The following is an 18,184-nucleotide window of genomic DNA, read 5'->3' as shown; positions in this document are numbered from 1 at the left end:
TTGCAACGTACCACCTGTATCCACTGTACCACCTATTTTTGTGTCATATTTAAATTTGGCTATAGATCCTTCTATCCTTGTAACATAGGTTGTTCAATAGTTGGGGCACAAGGACCGAACCCTGTGGCACCCTACTAGTTACATCTTGCCATCCAGAAAAAGACACATTTATCCCGACTCTGTCCCCTGTCTGTCAGCCAGTCTACTATCCAAGATAATAAATTATCCCTAATCCTATGTGATCTCAATTTCTGAAGATGGGCTTAATGGCCTCCTTCTGCACTGTAAATTCTATGATTCAATGATTCTATAACCTGTGTGTGGAACCTTATCAAACACCTTCTGGAAGTCCAGATATACTACATCTACAGGCCCCCCATTATCCACTTTGCTTGTCACATCTTTGAAGAACTCAAACAAATTTATCAAACATGATTTGTCTTTATAAAACCATACTGACTCTGATGGATAGTGCTTTTGCTTTCCAAATGTCCTGATGTTACATCCTTGATAAATGATTCTAACAATTTCCCAACAACAGATGTTAAACTAACTGGTCTGTAATTTCCCACATTCTGCCTCCTTCCTTTTTGAATAAGGGCGTTACATTAGCATTTTTGCAAGCCACTGGAGCCGTTCCCGTGTCCATGGAATTTTTGAATATCATAACCAATGGACCCACTATCTCTGCTGCCGCTTCCTTTAACATCCTAGGATGTAGGCCATCAAGCCCTGAGGACTTGCCTGCCCTCAATCTCAAGAGTCTGTTGAGCACTGTTTCCCTATTGATGCTGATTGTTCCAAGTTCCACCCTTCCCATTACCTCTGAATTGCCCGTTCCTATAGTGTCCTCCACCGTGAAAACTGACGCAAGTATTGATTTAGCATCTTTGTCATTTCTGTGTTCCCCAGTATTAACTCACCAGTTTCATCTTCCAAGGGGCCAACATTCACCTTAGCTACTTTTCCCTTAAGTACCTGTCGAAGCTTTTGCTTCCCTTTTTGATATTCTGTGCTCGATTTATTTTGTAATTTGTCTTTACTTTTTTTAAATTACTTTTTAGTATCCCTTTATGCATGTTTGAAGTTTCTCAATCTTCCAGTCTGGCACTGGACTTTGCAATATGATATAACTTAGTTTTTGTCTTTATAATATCCTTGACCTCCTTGTTTAGCCAGAGATTTTCTTTAACCCATCTGTCTTCCTCACTGGGATATACTTAAGTTGTGAGGAATTGAGCATCTCCTTAAACAACTGCCATTGCTCGTCAGCTATCCTACCTTTTAGCCTTCCTGTCAGTCTATACAGGTGTGGTTACGGGGATAGGGTCCATGCAGACTCGATGGGCCAAATAGCCTCCTTCTGCACTGTAGGGATTCTATGATTAAACTGAAAAAAACATAAGACAAAAGGTACTGGTAAACCAGAGGACTGAGAAGCTTTAAAAACCAAACCAAGACCAAATAAGAGGGAGAAAATGAACTCTACAGGTAAACTAGCAATAATATGACATTGACAGCAAGAGCTTCTTTAAATATATAAAAAGGAAGAGAGAAGCCAGAGTGAAGAAGGGCCCTTAGAGTGCAAGATTGGGGAAATAATGGTGAACCAGAGGGGTTAAACAATACTTTGCATCAGTCCAAAAATACCAAATAATCAAAGGGCAAAAGGGGTGGGGGGGCAGAAACAATTTTTAATAACTATCACCAAGGAAAAAGTACTTCGAAAACTAATGGGGCTAAAGGCTGATAGGTTCCCCGGTTGCATCCTAAGATATTAAAGGAAGTAGCTACAGAGACAGCAGATGCATTGGTCGTCATCTTCCAGTAAGCCTCAAGGAGCCTCAACTGCTTCACTGGGCAAGGAATTCCAGAGATTCACAACCCTTTGGGTGAAGAAGTTCCTCCTACACTCCGTCCTAAATCTACTTCCCCTTATTTTGAGGCTATGCCCCCTAGTTCTGCTTTCCCCGACCAGTGGAAACAACCTGCCCGCATCTATCCTATCTATTCCCTTTATACTTTTATATGTCTCAATAAGATCCCCCCGCATCGTTCTAAACTCCACAATGAGTACAGTCCCAGTCTACTCAACCTCTCGTCATAATCTAATCCCCTCAACACTGGGATCAACCTAGTGAATCTCCTCTGCACTCCCTCCAGTGCCAATATGTCCTTTCTCAGGTAAGGAGACCAAAACTGAACACAATACTCCAGATGTGGCATCACCAACACCCTAGACAATTGCAGCATAACCTCCCTCGTCTTGAACTCCATCCCTCTAGCAATGAAAGACAAAACTCGATTAGCCTTCTTAATTACCTGTTGCACCTGCACACCAACTTTTTGCGACTCGTGCACCAGCACACCCAGGTCCCTCTGCACAGCAGCATGTTTTAACATCTTATTGTTTAAATAATAATCCATTCTGCTGTTATTCCTCCCAATATGGCAACATTGGCAACATTGCAACATTGGCAACATTGAATTCCATCTGCCAGACCCTAGCCCATTCACCTAACCTATCCAAATCCTTCTGCAGACTTCCGGTATCCTCTGCACTTTTTGCTTTACCACTCATCTTAGTGTCGTCTGCAAACTTTGACACATTGCACTTGGTCCCCAACTCCAAATCATCTATGTAAATTGTGAACAACTGCAGGCCCAACACGGATCCTTGAGGGACCCCACTAGTTACAGGTTGCCAACCAGAGAAACACCCATTTATCCCCACTCTTTGCTTTGTTAGTTAACCAATTCTCTACCCATGCTACTACTTTACCCTCAATGCCATCCATCTTTAGTTTATGCAGCAACCTTTTGTGTGGCACCTTGTCAAAAGCTTTCTGGAAATCCAGATATACCACATCCATTGGCTCCCCGTTATCTACTGCACTGGTAACGTCCTCAACAAATTCTACCAAATTAGTCAGACACGACCTACCCTTTGTGAACCCATGCTGCGTCTGCCCAATGGGACAATTTCCCTCCAGGTGCCCCACTATTTCCTCCTTAATGATAGATTCCAGCATTTTCCCTACAACCGAAGTTAAGCTTACCGGCGTATAATTACCCGCTTTCTGCCAACCTCCTTTTTTTAAACAGTGGTGTCACGTTTGCTACTTTCCAATCCTCTGGGTCCACCACAGAGTCTAGTGAATTTTGATAAATTATCACTGGTACGTTTACAATTTCCCTAGCCATCTCTTTTAACACTCTGGGATGCATCCCATCAGGGCCAGGAGACTTGTCTACCTTTAGCCCCATTAGCTTGCCCAATACTGCCTCCTTAGTGATTACAATCATCTCGAGGTCCTCACCTATCATATCTTTATTTCCATCAGTCAGATCATCCCAGACCTGCTTCCAATGCAACTTTGTCCCACTTTTAAGGAGGCCAAAACTTCACACAGTACTCAGGTGTCCATGCCCTCTGCAGCTGGAGCAATACTTGCCTATTTAATCAAGGCCAACATTCCATTTGCTGTCCTAATTACTTTCTGCAACTGCATGTTAACTTTGTGATTCATATACAAGGGCACCCAGACTCACGGTCCATAGACTGTTTCTATTAAATAATATTCTGCTTTTCTATTCTTCCTGCTAAAGTGGACAACCTCACATTTTCCCACATTATACTCCATCTGCTACATTTTTGCACACATCTATATTCTTTGCATCCTCCTCACAACCTGCCGTCCTACCTTTGTATAATAACCACACTTAGCTACAATACACTCAGCCCCTTCATCCACGTCAGCAATATAGATTGGAAATACTGATCATATTTGGTCAGAGTACTGAATTAATTAGTTTACCCAAGTATTTAGACTCTACACTCAAGACCAGAGAGAAGTACTAGAAGCAAAGGTAGGCAATTCAGTCCCTCAAGCCTGCTCCGCCATTCAATATGATCATGGCTGATCTCATCTAGGCCTCAACTCCACTTGCCCGGCCATTCTCCATTACCCTTCAACTCATTACGAATTAAAAATAGGTCTACAATGTCCCGGCATTCTAGGGTATTGAACCTCCAATTGACCTTTTTGAGAGAATTAATTTCTCCTTAGTTTTTAAAAAAATATATATTTATTCAAGTTTTTCAACAAATTTTCAACAAAATGAAAGCAACAAGAACACAAGTAGAAATTATACATTGGATTTCCCCCACATACAGTAACCCCCCCATATAACAGTAAAAAGCTGAAATAGGAAAAAAAAAAACACCCAAACACCACCCCAGGAGAAACCGCCCCCCCCCCCCCCCGCCCCTGGGCTGCTGCTACTGACCTCCTCCTAAGACTCCGCGTGATAGTCTAGGAACGGTTGCCACCGCCTGAGGAACCCCTGCACAGACCCTCGCAAGGCAAACTTTATCCTCTCCAGCTTGATGAACCATGGGTTCATCATGGGAACCATGATGAGCCATGTCATTGATCCAATCTTAATAGCCCAATAATCGCCAAAATCTTGCCTTCTCCAACCCATACACTCGAAATCACCCTGTCCTGAATCCCACGTGCTGGAAGCATCGGGAATTCCCTCATCTGCCGCCTAAAACTGCCGCCTCACTTGCATGTACCTAAAAGCGTTTCCCGGGGGTAGCCCAAACTTCTCCTCCAACGCCCCTAGGCTCGCAAACGTCCCATCGATGAACAGGTCCCCCATTCTTCTAATCCCTGCCCGATGCCAGCTCCGAAGCCCCCCATCAATCCTTCCCGGGCCGAACCGATGGTTCTCCCGAATCGGGGACCAAACCGAGGCCCCCACCTTGCCCCACCACCGGACTCAGTGTACCTTGTCGGCGAGAGCAGCAGTGGTGCCGTCACCAGCGCCCTCAGGCTCATGCCCATACAGGACGCCATCTCTAACCTCTTCCACGCTGCCCCCTCTCCCTCCATTACCCACTTACGGATCATCGCCACATTGGCTGCCCAATAATAGCCACATAGATTCGGCAGTGGCAGCGCCAGCACCCCCCCCCCCCCCCCAATCCCTGCTACACTCCAGAAACACCCTCTTCGCCCACACGAATCCCATGATGCCCCTGCTTACCCATTTGAATAAGGCCTTGGGGATCAAAATGGGAAGGCACTGGAACTCAAAGAGAAACCTCGGAAGGACCGTCATTTTTACCGACTGCACCCTACCCGCCAGTGAGAGTGGCAGCATATCCCATCTTTTAAAATCCTCCACCATCTGCTCCACCAACCGCGCCAAATTCAGCTTGTGCAGGGCCCCCCCAACTCAGAGTTACTTGGATCCCCAGGTACCTAAAGCTCCTTTCCGCCCTATTCAGCGGTAACTCGTCTATCCCCCTTTCCTGATCCTCCGAGTGCACCATAGAGAGCTCACTCTTCCCTACGTTGAGTTTATACCCTGAAAAGTCCCCAAACTCCCCAAGTATCCGGATGACCTCCGCCATTCCCTCCACTGGATCCGCAACACACAACAACAGGTCATCGGCATACAACAACACCCGGTGTTCCTCTCCCCCCCCCGAACCAATCCCCTCCATTTCCTGGACTCCCTCAGTGCCATGGCCAGCAGCTCAATTGCCAGTGCAAACAACAAGGGGGATAAACCCTGTCTCGTCCCCCGGTACAGCCGAAAGTACTCCAAACTCCGCCGGTTCGTAGCCACACTCGCCACCGGGGCTCTATATAGCAGTCTGACCCAGCTGATGAACCCCTCCCCGAACCCAAACCTCCGCAACACGTCCCAAAGATACTCCCACTCCACCCGATCAAAGGCCTTCTCCGCGTCCAGAGCTGCCACTACCTCCGCTTCCCCCTCCACCGAGGGCATCATAATCACACTGAGGAGCCTCCGCCTCCGCACATTTGTGTTTAGCTGCCTACCCTTCACAAATCCCGTCTGGTCCTCATGAATCACAGTCCTCAATTCTCGTAGCCAGCACCTTCACCAGCAACTTAGCGTCAACATTGAGGAGCGAGATCGGTCTATACGACCCACATTGCAATGGATCCTTGTCCCGCTTCAAGATCAAAGAAATCAGCGCCCTAGACATTGTCGGGGGCATGGTCCCCTCCTCCCTCGCCTTATTAAAAGTCCTCACTAGCAACGGGCCCAGCAGGTCCAAGTATTTCCTATAAAATTCAACTGGGATCCCATCCGGCCCAGAGACCTTCCCCGCCTGCATGTTCCCAATCCTTTAACCAGCTCCTCCAGCCCAATCGGCGCCCCCAAACCAGCCACCTGCTCCTCCTCCACCCTCGGGAACCTCAGCTAATCTAGGAATCGTCGCATCCCCTCCTCCCCCGCTGGGGGCTCAGACCTGTACAGATCCCCATAGAAGTCCCTAAATACCTTGTTTATTCTCACCGCACTCTGCACCGTATTCCCCCCTCTATCCCTAACTCCACCAATCTCCCTCGCTGCCTCCCTCTTACGAAGCTGATGTGCCAGCATCCGACTCGCCTTCTCCCCATACTCATAAACCACCCCTTGTGCTTTCCTCCACTGTGCCTCTGCTTTCCCCATAGTCATCAGGTCTAATTCCGTCTGGAGGTTCCTTCGCTCCCCAAGTAGCCCCTCCTCGGGAGCCTCCTGTCCACCCTTAAAATCTCCCCCACCAACCTCTCCCTCCTCTGTCTCTTCTCCCTGTGGGCCCTAATGGAGATTAGCTCTCCCTGACAACCGCCTTCAACGCCTCCCAGGCTACCCCCACCTGCACCTCCCCGTTGTCATTGGCCTCCAAGTATCTTTCAATACACCCCCACACCCGCCCGCACACCCCCTCATCCGCCAACAGTCCCACATCAAGGCGCCACAGCGGGCGCTGGTCCCACTCCGCCCCCAACTCCAGCTCCACCCAATGCGGGCGTGGTCAGAGATGGCTATGGCCGAGTATTCCGTTCCCTCCACTTTCGGGATTAGCGCCATACTCAAAATGAAAAAATCTATCCGGGAGTAGGCTCTATGGACGTGGGAAAAGAAGGAAAATTCCCTGGCCTGCGGCCTGGCAAACCTCCATGGATCCACTCCCCCCATCTGGCCCATAAATCCCGAGCACCTTGGCCGCAGCCGGCCTCTTACCTGTCCTGGACCAAGAACAGTCCAGTGCTGGGTCCAGCACCGTGTTAAAGCTCCCTCCCTCCAGATCCGGAATCCGACCCAACAAGCGTTTCATAAATCCGGCATCTTCCCAATTCGGGGCATATACGTTCACCAGTACCACCCGCACCCCCTGCAACCTACCACTCACCATCACATATCGACCTCCATTATCCGCTACAATATTCAGTGCCTCAAACGACACCCGCTTCCCTACCAGTATTGCAACCCCTCTGTTCTTCGCATCCAGCCCTGAATGAAAGACCTGCCCTACCCATCCCTTTCTCAGCCTAACCTGATCTGCCACCTTCAGATGTGTCTCCTGGAGCATAACGTCTGCCTTCAGTTCCTTTAAGTGTGCGTACACCCGGCCTGTTCAGGCCCCTCACATTCCAAGTTATCAGCCAGATCAGGGGACTACTCCCCCTCCCCCCCCCCCCCCGCCCCCTGCCGACTAGCCATCTCCTTTTCTAGGCCAGCCACGTGCTTGCGCCTCCCGCACCCTCCAGTCCCCCAGGCGGCGGACCCTCGCCCTGACCACCTCTCCTACTTCCAGCTCCCCTTTGGCCAATGCAACAGCAACCCAGTTCCCCCCCCCATTAGATCCTCATCTAGCCATTTTGCTCCCCCCATGACACTCCCGTAAGTCAGCTGACTCCTGCTGACCCCAGCCTCTCCTGCCATTCCATCAACCCCCCAGTGAGAGAATCCCCCCCATCCCTTGGCAGTCAGTGCACGCTCCTCTCCAGCACTACCACCACCCCCCCCCCCCCCCCCCCCGTCCCCGTCCTTCCCTAGAACGGGAAAAAGCCCGCGCTTTCCGTCTGAGCCGGCCCCGCCCCTTCTGGTGCAGCTCCTTTTTGCGGCCTTAGAACATAAAACATAGAACAATACAGCGCAGTACAGGCCCTTCGGCCCACGATGTTGCACCGAAACAATAGCCATCCAACCTACACTATGCCATTATCATCCATATGTTTATCCAATAAACTTTTAAATGCCCTCAATGTTGGCGAGTTCACCACTGTAGCAGGTAGGGCATTCCACGGCCTCACTACTCTTTGCGTAAAGAACCTACCTCTGACCTCTGTCCTATATCTATTACCCCTCAGTTTAAAGTTATGTCCCCTCGTGCCAGCCATATCCATCCGCGGGAGAAGGCTCTCACTGTCCACCCTATCCAACCCCCTGATCATTTTGTATGCCTCTATTAAGTCTCCTCTTAACCTTCTTCTCTCCAACGAAAACAACCTCAAGTCCATCAGCCTTTCCTCATAAGATTTTCCCTCCATACCAGGCAACATCCTGGTAAATCTCCTCTGCACCCGCTCCAAAGCCTCCACGTCCTTCCTATAATGCGGTGACCAGAACTGTACGCAATACTCCAAATGCGGCCGTACCAGAGTTCTGTACAGCTGCAACATGACCTCCCGACTCCGGAACTCAATCCCTCTACCAATAAAGGCCAACACTCCATAGGCCTTCTTCACAACCCTATCAACCTGGGTGGCAACTTTCATGGATCTATGTACATGGACACCTAGATCCCTCTGCTCATCCACACTTTCAAGAACTTTACCATTAGCCAAATATTCCGCATTCCTGTTATTCCTTCCAAAGTGAATCACCTCACACTTCTCTACGTTAAACTCCATTTGCCACCTCTCGGCCCAGCTCTGCAGCTTATCTATATCCCTCTGTAATCTGCTACATCCTTCCACACTATCGACAACACCACCGACTTTAGTATCGTCTGCAAATTTACTCACCCACCCTTCTGCGCCTTCCTCTAGGTCATTGATAAAAATGACAAACAGCAACGGCCCCAGAACAGATCCTTGTGGTACTCCACTTGTGACTGTACTCCATTCTGAACATTTCCCATCAACCACCACCCTCTGTCTTCTTTCAGCTAGCCAATTTCTGATCCACATCTCTAAATCACCCTCAATCCCCAGCCTCCGTATTTTTTGCAATAGCCTACCGTGGGGAACCTTATCAAACGCTTTGCTGAAATCCATATACACCACATCAACTGCTCTACCCTCGTCTACCTGTTCAGTCACCTTCTCAAAGAACTCAATAAGGTTTGTGAGGCATGACCTACCCTTCACAAAGCCATGCTGACTATCCCTGATCATATTATTCCTATCTAGATGATTATAAATCTTGTCTCTTATAATCCCCTCCAAGACTTTACCCACTACAGACGTGAGGCTCACCGGCCTATAGTTGCCGGGGTTGTCTCTGCTCCCCTTTTTGAACAAAGGGACCACATTTGCTGTCCTCCAGTCCTCTGGCACTATTCCTGTAGCCAATGATGACATAAAAATCAAAGCCAAAGGTCCAGCAATCTCTTCCCTGGCCTCCCATAGAATCCTAGGATAAATCCCATCAGGTCCCGGGGACTTATCTATTTTCAGCCTGTCCAGAATTGCCAACACCTCTTCCCTACGTACCTCAATGCCATCTATTCTATTAGCCTGGGGCTCAGCATTCTCCTCCACAACATTATCTTTTTCCTGAGTGAATACTGACGAAAAATATTCATTTAGTATCTCGCCTATCTCTTCAGACTCCACACACAATTTCCCATCCCTGTCCTTGACTGGTCCTACTCTTTCCCTAGTCATTCGCTTATTCCTGACATACCTATAGAAAGCTTTTGGGTTTTCCTTGATCCTTCCTGCCAAATACTTCTCATGTCCCCTCCTTGCTCGTCTTAGCTCTCTCTTTAGATCCTTCCTCGCTACCTTGTAACTATCCATCGCCCCAACCGAAACTTCACACTTCATCTTCACATAGGCCTCCTTCTTCCTCTTAACAAGAGATTCCACTTCCTTGGTAAACCACGGTTCCCTCGCTCGACGCCTTCCTCCCTGTCTGACCGGTACATACTTATCAAGAACACGCAGTAGCTGATCCTTGAACAAGCCCCACTTATCCAGTGTGCCCAACACTTGCAGCCTACTTCTCCACCTTATCCCCCCCAAGTCACGTCTAATGGCATCATAATTGCCCTTCCCCCAGCTATAACTCTTGCCCTGCGGTGTATACTTATCCCTTTCCATCATTAACGTAAACGTCACCGAATTGTGGTCACTGTCCCCAAAGTGCTCTCCTACCTCCAAATCCAACACCTGGCCTGGTTCATTACCCAAAACCAAATCCAACGTGGCCTCGCCTCTTGTTGGCCTGTCAACATATTGTTTCAGGAAACCCTCCTGCACACACTGCACAAAAAACGACCCATCTATTGTACTCGAACTATATCTTTTCCAGTCAATATTTGGAAAGTTAAAATCTCCCATAATAACTACCCTGTTACTTTCGCTCATATCCAGAATCATCTTCGCCATCCTTTCCTCTACATCCCTAGAACTATTAGGAGGCCTATAAAAAACTCCCAACAGGGTGACCTCTCCTTTCCTGTTTCTAACTTCAGCCCATACTACCTCGGCAGAAGAGTCCCCATCTAGCATCCTCTCCGCCACCATAATACTGCTCTTGACTAGCAGCGCCACACCTCCCCCTCTTTTGCCTCCTTCTCTGAGCTTACTAAAACACCTAAACCCCGGAACCTGCAACATCCATTCCTGTCCCTGCTCTATCCATGTCTCCGAAATGGCCACAACATCGAAGTCCCAGGTACCAACCCACGCTGCCAGTTCCCCTACCTTGTTTCGTATACTCCTGGCATTGAAGTAGACACACTTCAAACCACCTACCTGAACACTGGCCCCCTCCTGCGATGTCAAATCTGTGCTCCTGACCTCTATACTCTCATTCTCCCTTACCGTAAAACTACAATCCAGGTTCCCATGCCCCTGCTGCATTAGTTTAAACCCCCCCAAAGAGCACTAACAAATCTCCCCCCCAGGATATTTGTGCCCCTCAGGTTCAGATGTAGACCATCCTGTCTGTAGAGGTCCCACCTTCCCCAGAAAGAGCCCCAGTTATCCAAAAATCTGAATCCCTCCCGCCTGCACCATCCCTGTAGCCACGTGTTTAAATGCTCTCTCTCCTTATTCCTCATCTCACTATCACGTGGCACGGGCAACAACCCAGAGATAACAACTCTGTTTGTTCTAGTTCTGAGCTTCCATCCTAGCTCCCTGAAAGCCTGCCTGACATCCTTGTCCCCTTTCCTACCTATGTCGTTGGTGCCAATGTGGACCACGACTCGGGGCTGCTCCCCCTCCCCCCTAAGGACCCGGAAAACACGATCCGAGACATCACGTACCCTTGCACCTGGGAGGCAACATACCAAACGTGAGTCTCTCACGCTCCCACAAAATCTCCTATCTGTGCCCCTGACTATAGAGTCCCCAATTACTAATGCTCTGCTCCTCTTCCCCCTTCCCTTCTGAGCAACAGGGACAGACTCCGTGCCAGAGGCCCGTACCCCATGGCTTACCCCTGGTAAGTCCCCCCCCCCCACAAGTATCCAAAGCGGTATACTTGTTTCTCAGGGGTACGACCGCAGTGGATCCCTGCACTGACTGTTTTTTCCCAGTCCCTCTTACAGTTACCCACCTATCTGCAATCTTTGGTGTAACTAATTCCCTGAAGCTGCTATCTATGACCCCTTCTGCCTCCCGAATGATCCGAAGTTCTTCCAACTCCAGCTCCAGTTCCCTAACTCGGTCTTGGAGGAGCTGGAGATGGCAGCACTTCCTGCAGGTAAAATCAGCAGGGACACTAACTGCATCCCTCACCTCAAAAATCCTGCAGGAGGAACATTGCACTCCCTTCCCTGCCATTCCTCTAACTTTCTACCAAGATCTGGCTAAAAAATAATAATAATATAATAAAATATGGTACTTACCTCAGACCAATGGGTTTTATTATTAGGTTAGAGGAGGGCGGCGGGTGGGAGACACTACACGTGTAGTGTCTCGGGTTTCCTCTCCACCAGAATTTATTGGGGAGGGTCTTCCCAGACGTCCGCGGGTCGACTTCCTGTTCCCGCCTAAAAAAACTAATTTAAAATAAAAGAAAAAGAAAAATTCTCAGCTCCTGCTGAAACTGACTCACCACTCACCAGCTGTTCTCACGCCGCCGAAATCGACTGGCCTGCCCCTGCAAAGACAAGTGCTTTTAAAGGTTGACTTACCTCCCAGCAACCTCCTTCCGCAATGCTCCCGCTGAAACTGACTCACCACTCACCAGCTGTTCTCACGCCGCCGAAATCGACTGGCCTGCCCCTGCAAAGACAAGTGCTTTTAAAGGTTGACTTACCTCCCAGCAACCTCCTTCCGCAATGCTCCCGCTGAAACTGACTCACCACTCACCAGCTGTTCTCACGCCGCCGAAATCGACTGGCCTGCCCCTGCAAAGACAAGTGCTTTTAAAGGTTGACTTACCTCCCAGCAATCTCCTTCCGCAATGCTCCCGCTGAAACTGACTCACCACTCACCAGCTGTTCTCCCGCCGCCGAAATCGACTGGCCTGCCCCTGCAAAGACAAGTGCTTTTAAAGGTTGACTTACCTCCCAGCAACCTCCTTCCGCAATGCTCCCGCTGAAACTGACTCACCACTCACCAGCTGTTCTCACGCCGCCGAAATCGAGGCCTTACCCCAACTCCGGGCCTCCACTCTTCTCCGCGGTACCTTGCCCCTCCAACACTGACGCCCACACTCTCCCACAGTCCCCTCATCCAATACATTCACCCATCCCCACCCAGCACTGAAACAAAAAGAACATTCCCCAAATTCAGGAAACACAGTAAACATCCCCCCACCCCAAACCCTCAGTTTGAGTTCAACTTTTCAGCCTGGAGAAAGTTCCATGCCTCATCAGGCGTTTCAAAATAGTGGTGACGATCTTGGAACGTGATCCACAATCGCGCTGGCTGCAGCATCCCGAACTTCACCCCCTTCCGATGGAGAACCGCCTTAGCCCGGTTAAAACCAGTTCTCTTCTTAGCCACTTCCGCATTCTAGTCCTGGTAAATACAGATCTCCGTGTTCTCCCACCTGCTGCTCCGTTCTTTTTTGTCCCTTCTCATGACACACTCTCTATCCATAAAGCGGTGGAACCTCTCACCACGACAGCCCTTGGCGGCCCGTTGGCTTTGGGTCTCCTTGCCAGGACCCGATGAGCCCCATCCAGCTCCAGGGGCCTCGGGAAAGCTCCCACGCTCATCAGCGAATTGAGCATCGTGCTCATATATGACCCGGCATCGGGCCCCTCCACTCCTTCAGGGAGACCCAGAATCCGAAGATTCTTCCTCCTCGACCTATTCTCCAGGTCCTCAAATGTTTCCTGCCACCTCTTGAGCAGCGCCTCCACCTTCACCGCCAGGCCCAAGATCTCATCCTCGTTCTCCGAGGCTTTTTGCCGCACCTCCTGGATCGCCGCCCCTTGGGCCTTCTGGGTCTCCACAAGCTTCTCAATCGCCGCCTTCATTGGCGCCAGCATTTCTGTCTTTAGTTCCGCAAAGCAGCATTTAAGGAATTCCTGCTGCTCCTGCGACCACTGCGCCCATGCTGTTTGGTCTCCACCTGCCACCATCTTGCTTTTCCTCCCTCGCACTTTCTGCTGCACCAGGATCACTTTTTTAACTGCTCCACTCTTGGTCCAATCCATATAACGTTGGGGGAACCTTGCTGTCACCTTCACACACTGGGAGCCGTCGAACAATTGCCGTTGGGGCCCCTCTGAAGAGCCCAAAAGTCCATTCCCGGTGGGAGCTGCCGAACGTGCGACCTACCTAGGCATAGCCGCAACCGGAAGTCATTTCTCCTTAGTTTTAATAGACTTAGTCTAAGTCTATGACCTCTTGTTCTAGATTGCCCCACAAGAGGAAGCATGCGCTCTACGTCTGCTTTGTCAATACGTTTTAACATCTTGATGAATTGTATCCCAGGATGCTGTGGGAGTCGAGGGAGGAGATTGGAGGGGCTTTGACCCAAATTTTTAATTCGCCTCTGGTCATGGAGAGGTTCCAGAGGACTGGAAAATAGCTAATGTGGTCCCACTATTTAAGAAAGTTTGTGGAGATAAGACAGACCAGTGAGTTTCACATTAGTGGTAGGGAAACTATTAGAGAAATGCCGAAGAAGAGAATCTCTCTTTTGGAGAGGCAATGTTTATTCAGGAATAGTCAGTATGCCTTTGTCAGAGGAAGAGCATGCCGAACAAATTTGATTGAATTTTTTGAGCATGTGACCAGGTGTATAGATGAGGGTAGTGCACTTGATGTAGTTTACATGGATTTCAGCAAAGCTTTTGACAAGATCCACATGGGAGACTTATAAAGAAGGCGTACGTGTCACAGGGTAACTTGATAAGGGGGATTCAAAATTGGCTTAGCTGTCGGACAGATGGTGATGACAGATGGTTGCTTTAGTGACTGCTATCCAGTAGCATACCACAGTGTCCCCTATTGTTTGTCATTTATATAAATGACATAGAACATTACAGTGCAGTGCAGGCCCTTCGGCCCTCGATGTTGCGCCGACCTGTGAAACCACTCTAAAGCCCATCTACACTATTCCCTTATTGTCCATATGTCTATCCAATGACCATTTGAATGTCCTTAGTGTTGGCAAGTCCACTACTGTTGCAGATAGGGCATTCCATGCCCTTACTACTCTGAGTAAAGGACCTACCTCTGACATGTGTCTTATATCTATCTCCCCTCAATTTAAAGCTATGCCCCATCGTGCTAGACATCACCATCCAAGGAAAAAGGCTCTCACTGTCCACCCTATCCAATCCTCCGATCATCTTGTATGCCTCAATTAAGTCACCTCTTAACCTTCTTCTCTCTAACGAAAACAGCCTCAAGTCCCTCAGCCTTTCTTCATAAGATCTTCCCTCCATACCAGGCAACATCCTGGTAAATCTCCTCTGCACCCTTTCCAATGCTTCCACATCCTTCCTATAATGCGGCGACCAGAATTGCACGCAATACTCCAAATGCGGCCGCACCAGAGTGTTGTCCAGCTGCAACATGACCTCATGGCTCCTAAACTCAATCCCTCTACCAATAAAAGCTAACACACCGTACGCCTTCTTAACAACCCTCTCAACCTGGGTGGCAACTTTCAGGGATCTATGTACATGGACACTGAGATCTCTCTGCTCATCCACACTGCCAAGAAACTTACCATTAGCCCAGTACTCAGTCTTCCTGTTATTCCTTCCAAAATGAATCACCTCACACTTTTCTGCATTAAACTCCATTTGCCACCTCTCAGCCCAGCGCTGCAGCTTATCTATGTCCCTATGTAACTTGTAACATCCTTCCGCACTGTCCACAACTCCACCGACTTTAGTGTCATCTGCAAATTTACTCACCCATCCTTCTACGCCCTCCTCCAGGTCATTTATAAAAATGACAAACAGCAGTGGCCCCAAAACAGATCCTTGTGGTACACCACTAGTAACTGGACTCCAGTCTGAACATTTCCCATCAACCACCACCCTTTGTCTTCTTCCAGCTAGCCAATTTCTGATCCAAACTGCTAAATCACCCTGAATCCCATGCCTCCGTATTTTCTGCAGTAGCCTACCATGGGGAACCTTATCAAACGCTTTACTGAAATCCATATACACCACATCAACTGCTTTACCCTCATCCACCTGTTTGGTCACCTTCTCAAAGAACTCTATAAGGTTTGTGAGGCACGACCTACCCTTCACAAAACCGTGTTGACTATCTCTAATCAAATTATTCCTTTCCAGATGATTATATATCCTATCTCTTATAAACCTTTCCAAGATTTTGCCCACAACAGAAGTAAGGCTCACTGGTCTATAGTTACCAGGGTTATCTCTACTCCCCTTCTGAACAAGGGGACAGCATTTGCTATCCTCCAGTCTTCTGTCACTATTCCTGTAGTCAAAGATGACTTAAAGATCAAGGCCAAAGGCTCAGCAATCTCCTCCCTAGCTTCCCAGAGAATCCTAGGATAAATCCCATCCAGCCCAGGTGACTTATCTATTTTCACACTTTCCAGAATTGCTAACACCTCCTCCTTATGAACCTCAAGCCCTTCTAGTCTAGTAGCCTGAATCTCAGTATTCTCCTCGACAACATTGACTTTTTCCTGTGTGAATACTGACGAAAAATATTCATTTAGCACCTCTTCTATCTCCTCGGACTCCAAGCACAACTTCACACTACTGTCTTTGACTGGCCCTACTCTTACCCTAGTCATTCTTTTATTCCTGACATATCTATAGAAAGCTTTAGGGTTATCCTTGATCCTACCTGCCAAAGACTTCTCATGTCCCCTCCTGGCCCTTCTTAGCTCTCTCTTTAGGTCCTTCCTAGCTAACTTGTAACTCTCGAGCGCCCTAACTGAACCTTCATGTCTCATCTTTACATGAGTCTCCTTCTTCCTCTTGACAAGTGTTTCGACTGCTTTAGTAAACCACGGTTCCCTCACTCGACCACTTCCTCCCTGCCTGACAGGTACATACTTATCAAGGACACGCAGTAGCTGTTCCTTGAACAAGCTCCACATTTCCATTGTGCCCATCCCCTGCAGTTTTCCACTCCATCCGATGTATCCTAAGTCTTGCCTCATCGCATCATAATTGCCTTTCCCCCAGATATAACTCTTGCCCTGCGGTATACACCTATCCCTTTCCATCATTAAAGTAAACGTAATCGAATTATGGTCACTATCACCAAAGAGCTCACCTACCTCCAAATCTAACACCTGTCATGGTCCATTACCCAATACCAAATCCAATATGGCCTCGCCTCTCGTTGGCCTATCTACATACTGTGTCAGGAAACCCTCCTGCACACACTGTACAAAAAACGACCCATCTATTGTACTCGAACTATATCTTTTCCAGTCAATATTTGGAAAGTTAAAGTCCCCCATAACAACTACCCTGTTGCTTTCGCTCATATCCAGAATCATCTTTGCAATCCTCTCCTCTACATCTCTGGAACTTTTCGAAGGCCTATAGAAAACCCCTAACAGGGTGACCTCTCCTTTCCGGTTTCTAACCTCAGCCCATAGTACCTCAGTAGACGAGTCCTCATTAAAGGTCCTTTCTGCCACCGTAATACTATCCTTGACTAACAATGCCACCCCTCCCCCTCTTTTACCACCTTCCCTGAGCTTACTGAAATATCTAAATCCCGGCACCTGCAACAATCATTCCTGTCCCTGCTCTATCCATGTCTATGTGGGGGGGTAGGATCACGTTTGCAGATGACACAAAGATTGGCAGGATGGTTAACAGTGAAGTTGAGTGTCTTGGGTTACAGGAAGATATAGATGCTCAAAAGGGCAGAAAAGTGGCAGATGGAACTTAACCCTGAAAAGTGTGAGGTGATACACTTTGGAAGGAGTAATGTAACATGGAAGTATTCAATGAATAGCCTGACACTGGGAAGTTCTTAGGAACAAAGGGGCATTGGGAGTGTTTGTCCACAGATCTCTGAAAGCAGAAGGGCAGATTGAAAAAGGTTTATGGAACACTTGCCATTATCTATCGATTACAAAAGCAGGGCGGTCATGTTGGAATTCTATAGAACTTTGGTGATGCCACAGCAGGAGTGCTGTGTGCAATTCTGGTCGCCACACTGTAAGAAGGATGTGTTTGCACTGGAGGGGATGCAGAGGTGATTCACCAGGATGTTGCCTGGGATGGAATATTTAAGTTATGAAGAGGTGTTGGATCGGATGAGGTTGTTTTCGCTGGAGTAGTGAAGACCAAGGGCGACCTGATCGAGGTGTACAATATTAAGGAGGGGCATGGGCAGGATGGATAGGGAGCAGCTGCTTCCTTTAGTTGAGGGTCAGATACAAGGGGACACAAGTTCAAGGTGAAGGGTAGGAGATTTAAGGGGGATTTGAAGAAAAGCGTTTTTTTTTTAGTTTGAGTGCGGTGACAGTCTGGACTATGTCTACACTGCCTGAGAGCGTGCTCGAGGTGGGTTGCCTCACATCCTTTAAAAAGTACCTGTATGAGCACTTGCACATAACAACATTAAAGGCTATGGGTCAAGTGCTGGCAAATGGATTAGGTAGACAAGATAATGGAAAAGGTCCTGAAGGATAGGATTTATGACCATTTGGAAAGATGCAGCTTAATCCGGGATAGTCAACACGGGTTTGTGAAGGGTAGGTC

The 18,184-nt window shown here is 48.4% G+C and overlaps 1 protein-coding gene across 8 annotated transcripts in view; it reads right to left on the bottom strand.

The window, feature by feature from the left end:
• The window catches only part of ugt8 (UDP glycosyltransferase 8), a 347,377-nt gene that overhangs the window by 283,657 nt on the left and 45,536 nt on the right, over positions 1-18,184 (bottom strand). The window contains exon 1 of one of the 8 annotated variants that reach the window (XM_072496164.1): positions 1,282-1,380. The exons of the other annotated variants lie outside the window; for them this stretch is intronic. The gene's annotated coding sequence lies outside the window, so the exon portion shown is untranslated. Of the gene's footprint in view, positions 1-1,281; positions 1,381-18,184 lie in introns of those variants that run through there. 8 annotated transcript variants of the gene reach the window in all.

This window comes from Scyliorhinus torazame, chromosome 3 (genome assembly GCF_047496885.1).
Source record: "Scyliorhinus torazame isolate Kashiwa2021f chromosome 3, sScyTor2.1, whole genome shotgun sequence".
Taxonomy (NCBI): Eukaryota; Metazoa; Chordata; class Chondrichthyes; order Carcharhiniformes; family Scyliorhinidae; genus Scyliorhinus; species Scyliorhinus torazame.
The sequence above is the reverse complement of the archived record's forward strand: the minus strand, read 5'-3'. Positions and strand labels throughout refer to the sequence as shown.